The sequence below is a fragment of the Babylonia areolata genome, chromosome 6 (assembly GCF_041734735.1).
Source record: "Babylonia areolata isolate BAREFJ2019XMU chromosome 6, ASM4173473v1, whole genome shotgun sequence".
Taxonomy (NCBI): domain Eukaryota; kingdom Metazoa; phylum Mollusca; class Gastropoda; order Neogastropoda; family Buccinidae; genus Babylonia; species Babylonia areolata.
Window position 1 is genome coordinate 25,474,779 of NC_134881.1, and position 7,500 is coordinate 25,482,278.

Here is a 7,500-nt window from a genome sequence, read left to right on the forward strand (position 1 = left end):
AAAGAACGAACGACACAAAACATAAAAATAAAGAAATAAACTGAAATAAAATAAAATAATAAGAACGACGAATAAGAATAGGAACTTGAATAGTCTATTAAAGGTAGAAGAAGAAGAAGAAGAAGAAGAAGAAGAAGAACAACAACAACAACAACAACAACAACAACAACAACAACAACAACAACAACAACAACAACAACAACAACAACAACAAGATGTACATTATGACTGCAGTGCAGTACTTCTTGTGTATCTTAATGAATGCTACCATTTTGATAACACTCCGAATCCAAATCTAGTCAGATAATTCTTTTGAAGCCTGTTTTACATTCATAGATAGAGACGGCTCTCTAGATTGACTGTATTTAAAAGTCTGATAAAACTGAAACCTCTCACCGGTTTGTTTATGTCTGTCTACCTTTTTTATATTATAATTATTATTTATTTATTTATTTACTTACTTATTCATGTACGCTTATAGTTGACTTCATCAAGTTTTTGCGCCTTATACATATTATTAGTAGTGGTAGTAGTTTGGTTTTTTTTAATGTATTTATCTATTATTTATTCACCTTTTTTTTTCAAGGCCTGACTAAGCGCGTTGGGTTACGCTGCTGGTCAGGCATCTGCTTGGCAGATGTGGTGTAGCGTATATGGATTTGTCCGAACGCAGTGACGCCTCCTTGAGCTACTGAAACTGAAACTGATACTGTCCCCGTTCTTGCCATCTGCAATCAATATTTCATTGCTTTCTAACAGTGATAAAGTCTGAAACAGATTGATTCATCACCCGGATTATGCCAAACAAATGAAAACCTATACTTGTCTATCAAATGTTGTACGTATATTTGTAGCCCAGCTGTGCTTTCCTCTTTTCCTCGGAGATAGAGACAGAAAAGGGGGGTGGGGGGAGAGAGAGATAGAGGTAAGGTAGAGAGAGAGAGAGAGAGAGCGAGCTAGCTAGCTAGATAATGAAAGAGAGAAAGAGAGAGAGAGAGGGGGGTAAGGCAGAGAGAGATTGGCAGACAGACAGATAGATACAGAGAGAAAGAAAGAAAGAGAGAGAGAAAGGGAGAGAGAGAGAGAGAGGTAAGGCAGAGAGAGATAGATAGACAGATAGATAGATACAGACAGAAAGAAAGAAAGAGAGAGGGAGAGAGAGAGAGACGAACAAGACAGATAGAGACAATAAACAGGCAGACAGACAGAGAAACAACAAAAACTATACCCACCTCAAACTGACTCTAAATCCAGCCACCGTGCAATCACTGAACCCCCGACTCTTACCTATTATCTATTGTCCCCACCCCATCCCTTCCACCCCATCCCCCCCTCTCCTTCCCTCGTTCTTCTCACCGTCCCTCCTCCTCCTCTCTCTTCCACCTACCACCCCTCTTGCCCCACGCCCTCCTCCTCCTCCTCCCTCCCTCTCTCTCTCTTCCATAGATCAGGAGTTACCACCCCTTCCCCTGTCCTTCCGCCTCTCCCTCTCCCCACCCCCCACCCCCGAGCCTCCCTCCTCCATCTCTCCGCCACCCCCCCACCCCCCCACGACCCCCTACTCTCTCTCTCTCCCCCACCACAGATCAAGAGTTGCTACCTCCCCTGCCCCCTCCTCCCCACTCTCCTCCGTTCTTTCCATCATCCCTCCCTCCCTCCTCTGTCTCCCCCCATCCCCCACCCCCACCCACTGTCCCCGCCCTGAAAGAATCGCCACCTCTCTCTCTCCCACCCTTCCTCCTCCTTTCCCTCCCTCTTCCCCACCCCATCCCAACTCCTTCTAGCACCACTCCCCTTACTCACCTCTCCCCCCCCCCCCCCCCCCCCCCCCCACACACACACTTCCCGGTCACTTCCATATAGTATATATCAGGAGTCGTTTTCTGAGGATCGTTAATTCTGTACAGTGTCTATTTTACAGGGTGATCAAGCGTGCTGCCGGTGCGTCTCAGCCAGGTTGTCCCTGACGACGGGTTGGCAAGACAGCATGCGCGGCGTGGACGTAATATAGACCCCGTCATGAGAACGAGTAGCTTGTCTGGTGCTGCCCTGAAGTGTCCTGGGTATGTGGGAGTGTGTCGGTGTTTGTGGGTACGGTGTGTGTGTGTGTGTGTGTGTGTGTGTGTGTGTGTGTGTGTGTGTGCGCGCGGGGGATTGCGACTTCTCGTACGAATCCCGTTGAATTCTTTAAGAGCGGCAACGTGCATTTGCTGGTGTCTGTGGTCTTCTTTGAATAATAATAATAATAATAATTATGATAATAATAATATTGTTTTATTATTGTTGTTGTTATTGTTATTATGATTATTATTATTATATTATCATTGTTGGTATTGTTATTATTATTATGAGGATGATTGTTATTATCATTGTTGTTGTTGTTTTGTTATTATTATCAGTATTATTATTATTATCATCATATGAAGAAGAAGAACAAAACAAAAAAACAGACATAAAGAAAACCCTCTGATAAAACAGCAATGCGCTTAGCAAAGGAACAGGAGAACGTGCTCATGTGGAGAAAACCTACAGTTGCAATGAAGATGTCTGAAAAAAATTGTGATCGCTTGTTGTTTTCCCATGTGTGTAGAAAAAAAAAGAAAAGAAAAGAAGAAGAAGAAGAAGAAAAAACAACACACCCAAACCATGGGAAGGTTGAAGGGAGGGATGGGGAAGTCGCCTCATTCAACGTGCTTGACACAGTTAAAAACAACAACAAAAAAACAACCAATAGAAAACGACAAAGCAGCCATGTATATGTCAGTGATGGTTACGCACATAATCATCGAGCATTTGATACATTTCCAGAGATTTTTTGTTGTTGTTGTTGTTTTCGCATTCAAGTTCTTTTTGGTTGGTTGGTTTTTGTTTGGGAGGAACACTTCAGAAAATGGACTAGACCTATATATAGCAATGCGTATGGCAGTGTTGATCATGGAGATTAGTTATCTGAACCATTCAGAGTAAGATGTGGCATCAGACAAGGATGTCCACTCTCACCCTTGGCTTTTACTCTGGCTGTTGAAATATTAGCAACATTGTTTAGTTTGTTGTTGTTGTCTTTCGCTATTCTTTCATATTTTCTTCCTTTTTTTCTGTTTTTATCTATCAGTTGATATATTTGCTTTTAATTTTTTATTTAGGTGTTTTTGTTTTTGTTTTTGGTCACATAAGATAGACACAAGTGGAGCGCTTGAAAAAAGACAAAAAGAAAAAAAAAGGGAAAAGAGAAATAGTGAAACTGTGTGCTCCATGTTCTTGCGTGCAACTGAAGTCGTAAAAAAACCAAACAAAACATATCAAGTTCACATTCAACAGAATGCAGAAGCAAAAGAGTTGGTCTGATCACCCATGGGAGTTTTTAAGAAGAGGAACTCAAAAAACAAGAACAAAAAGTAAGGGAGGGTGGGTATTGTGCATATGAACAGAGACAGGGAGGAGGGGAAAGAAAGAGACTGTCCGAAAGTATAAAGAAATGAAATCTGGATACAATTTTACAAGTTTACAACTAGTTCATTCTGATCCTGTCCTGACAGTGATGAAACATTTATGAACAAAACCAAAGCACGGTTAATTTCCACTCATCGTAAAGAATCACGCCTTTTTTCGAAACTGATTAATTCGCGACAGTTTCTTTCACAGGGAAGAATGACCGCTGGTAAAAACAACGACAAAAAAAAAGAAAAAAAAGAAACAAAGGTAAAAAAAAAAAAAAAAAAAAAAAAAAAAAAAGAAAGAAAGAAAGAAACAACATTCTCTTGACTAAAACTGTTTCCTCGTTATACCAAAGAAGTTTCAGATCACAGAGCATCTTGGTGGTCAACCTTGACGACAGGAGAATGATTTGAAAATAACATACCCACTGTTTTTTTTACAAAAGAAATAGTTTTTCTTCGTTGTACCTTTCAGATCCCACAGTATTTTTTTGACTGTCTGCCTCGACGACAATAGTTTCGCATGACTGAACCAAAAGGCCTGTGTCAGATAACAGGGTATTTTATATTAACTGTCTCTGAGGGGGACGAAACACTAAACACAGACGTACCAGCTGCCTCCCTCCCCACCCCCTTCCTCACTACCTGATCGATGGCTATCACACTCATCGACATCGGCACGTGAACAGTCGTCGATCCGTTGATAGCAGGAAGCAGGGCAGTGGTGCGTGATGGTCCAGCAGTGGTGTGACAAGGGGTTTATGTGGAAACACTAACTTCGTGGAGCCAGTTCTCTGCTGGTCGAAATTGGCCATGAGTCACTTTACTCGGTGGGTGTAGGAGTGGCTGTACACTCGCGTCTTCTTCTTCTTCTGCGTTCACTCGTATGCACACGAGTGGGCTTTTACGTGTATGACCGTTTTTACCCCGCCATGTAGGCAGCCATACTCCGTTTTCGGGGGTGTGCATGCTGGGTATGTTCTTGTTTCCATAACCCACCGAACGCTGACATGGATTACAGGATCTTTAACGTGCGTATTTGATCTTCTGCTTGCATATACACACGAAGGGGGTTCAGGCACTAGCAGGTCTGCACATATGTTGACCTGGGAGATCGTAAAAATCTCCACCCTTTACCCACCAGGCGCCGTCACCGTGATTCGAACCCGGGACCCTCAGATTGACAGTCCAACGCTTTAACCACTCGGCTATTGCGCCCGTCTACACTCGCGTCAGTTAGTTGGGTTTTGTTTGTTTGTTTGTTTGTTTGTTTTTTGTCAGTGCCTGAAATTCAGAGCCGTGGCTTTGTCTTGGCGGAGACGTAGGGGTGAAAAAAAGATAGGGTTGTTGTTTATGTGGAAGCACCGACTTCATAGTAACGTCCCGTGTTGATGTTAATCGGTCCGGGTCACTTTTACGGTGGGTTTTGGGGTTGCCACTCATGCTGGCCTTTGGTTTCGTTTGTCAGTGCTGGAAAGTCTCCGCCCTGGTTTTGACGTTGAGCTGAATAAGGTAGGAAAGGTAGGGTTCATCTCCCGCGAAACGTTGAATACTAGCTGTTGTTTTTTGTTGTTGTTTTTTCTTAAATAAGGTAAGGGGGTTCATGTGCCGTGGAACGTTGAATACTAGTTGTTGTTTTTTTTTCTTAAATAAGGTAGGGGGGTTATGTGCCGTGAAACGTTGAATACTAGTTGGGTTTTTTTTTCTTAAATAAGGTAGGGGTTTTATGTGCCGTGGAACGTTGAATACTAGTTGTTGTTTTTTTTTCTTAAATAAGGTAGGGGGGTTATGTGCCGTGAAACGTTGAATACTAGTTTGTTTTTGTTTTTTTTCCTCTTAAACAAGGTAGGGGGGTTATGTGCCGTGAAACGTTGAATACTAGTTTGTTTGTTTTTTCTCTTAAATAAGGTAGGGGGGTTATGTGCCGTGAAACGTTGAATACTAGTTTGTTTGTTTTTTTCTCTTAAATAAGGTAGGGGGGTTATGTGCCGTGAAATGTTGAATACTAGTTGTTGTTTTTTTTTCTTAAATAAGGTAGGGGGGTTATGTCCCGTGAAATGTTGAATACTAGTTGTTGTTTTCTTAAATAAGGTTGGAGGTTTATGTCCCGTGAAATGTTGAATACTAGTTTTTTTGTTTGTTTTTTTCTTAAATAAGGTAGGGGGGCTGTGTTCCGTGAAACGTGAAATACTTTTTTTAATTTTTTTTTATTAACAGGGTTTTGGGGGATAATAACACTGAATGTACATTGTCTTATGGCTGTACGCGTAAGGTCTTGTGTTCGGACAGCTTTCATTCATTCTAAAATTACTTTTCAAAATTCAGATTAAAAAAAATTCAGTAATGTTTGTTTGACATACATACATGCTCTCTCTCTGTCTCTGTCTGTCTGTCTGTCTGTCTGTCTGTCTGTCTCTCTCTCTCTCTCTCTCTCTCTCTGTGTTTATCTATCTATCTATCTGTCTGTCTGTCTGTCTGTCTGTGTTCTTCCAAACTATTCAGTCATTTTGATTCTTGCGACCAGGAAATACTGAAAATGACTTTGACAAATATCTCAGAGAGAAGGAAAGGTAAACAATACTAACAGTAGTAATAGTGATGTTGTGATAGGGAAAATATTTCTAAGTAGCGGAGGTGAGGAGGAGGGTGATGGGGGGTATGACTAAACTAATATTTCATATTCATTACTGAACATTTTCTCATCGTCATTACCTTTTCGCAAAAGTCAACACAAAGAAATCACAGGCCTGGAAGCTCGACACGAAGAAGAGCAACTTGCTATTATGATATCTGGATTATTTGAAACTGCTTTCCTTAAACGAAATATACTTCAAGATCTTTGGATTCTTGAAAACTGTTTCAGTTTCAGATTCAAGGAGATGTCAGAGCGTACAGACTGATCCATATACGCCAATCCACATCTATCTATATATATATATATGATAGTCAGTCGTGCCCGACTATGACCATCAGAACAGCAGAGGAGGCAACTGGTGTTCCGACTATTTGGGCAAGAATTTGATTGTAGTGGAGTGTCTTGCCCAAGTACATCCCCACTCTCTCGGCCAAGAGGGTTTTAGGACCGTCGGCGTTGGGATGGTTCCCAAAGGCCAACTAGCCCACAAGGCTGCAGCACTAAGAGCCAGTGCAATTTTGCCTCCTAGTTTGAGAGTCATAGTCTTTCACAAAAGACTAAGCTGTAAATGGTTTCCCATTGACAACTCATCCCTTCTCACTGGAACGTTTCCATCCACTTTCAAAACTGCAATCGTCCGACCTCTTCTGAAGAAACCCAACCTTGACGCAAACATTTTGAAAAACTATCGACCAGTTTCTAATCTTCCATTCATGTCCAAACTCCTTGAAAAAGCTGTCCTCAAGCAGCTTAACAACCACCTTTGTTTCAACAATCTCATCCACCCATTTCAGTCTGCCTATCGCGCTGACCATAGCACCGAAACCACTCTCCTCCACATTCTGAACAATCTACTGATAGCGTCCGACTCAGGAAAAATTTCCCTTCTCACTCTCCTCGACTTGTCAGCCGCCTTTGATACGATAGACCATTCAATCCTTCTTTCCCGTCTTCATTTTACATTTGGTATCAATGGCACTGTTCTAAACTGATTCAAATCTTATCTCACTGATCGATTCCAGTCTGTCACTGTTGATCATTTCCAATCTGAACCCGTTAAAATCGAACATGGAGTCCCACAGGGATCTGTTTAAGGCCCAGTGTTCTTCACACTGTACACTGCTCCTCTCGCTGAAATTATCAACCGCCATAATATCAGTCATCATTCTTATGCTGATGACACTCAACTCCAGAAGAGTGATACCCCTGAAAAATTGTTGTCGCTCTTGCAAGAAACATCCAACTGCTTCCTGGACATTCAAAACTGGATGACTCGAAATAAGTTACAATTGAACGCGGACAAAACTGAAGCAATGATCATACGAACTAAACAAAAACTGTCTTCCATCACAATTGACACAATCCAACTTGGCAGTACATCCATCCCTCTTTCTACGTCAGTCAGGAACCTCGGTGTTGTCCTTGACAATA

The 7,500-nt window shown here is 41.7% G+C and overlaps 1 protein-coding gene across 4 annotated transcripts in view; it reads left to right on the plus strand.

Annotated features, from left to right (window-relative positions):
* The window catches only part of LOC143282871 (ciliary microtubule associated protein 1B-like), a 51,504-nt gene that overhangs the window by 17,331 nt on the left and 26,673 nt on the right, over nucleotides 1-7,500 (plus strand). For all 4 annotated transcript variants that reach the window (XM_076588735.1, XM_076588734.1, XM_076588733.1 and 1 more), the window contains exon 2: nucleotides 1,922-2,063. The gene's annotated coding sequence lies outside the window, so the exon portion shown is untranslated. The remainder of the gene's footprint in view (nucleotides 1-1,921; nucleotides 2,064-7,500) is intronic.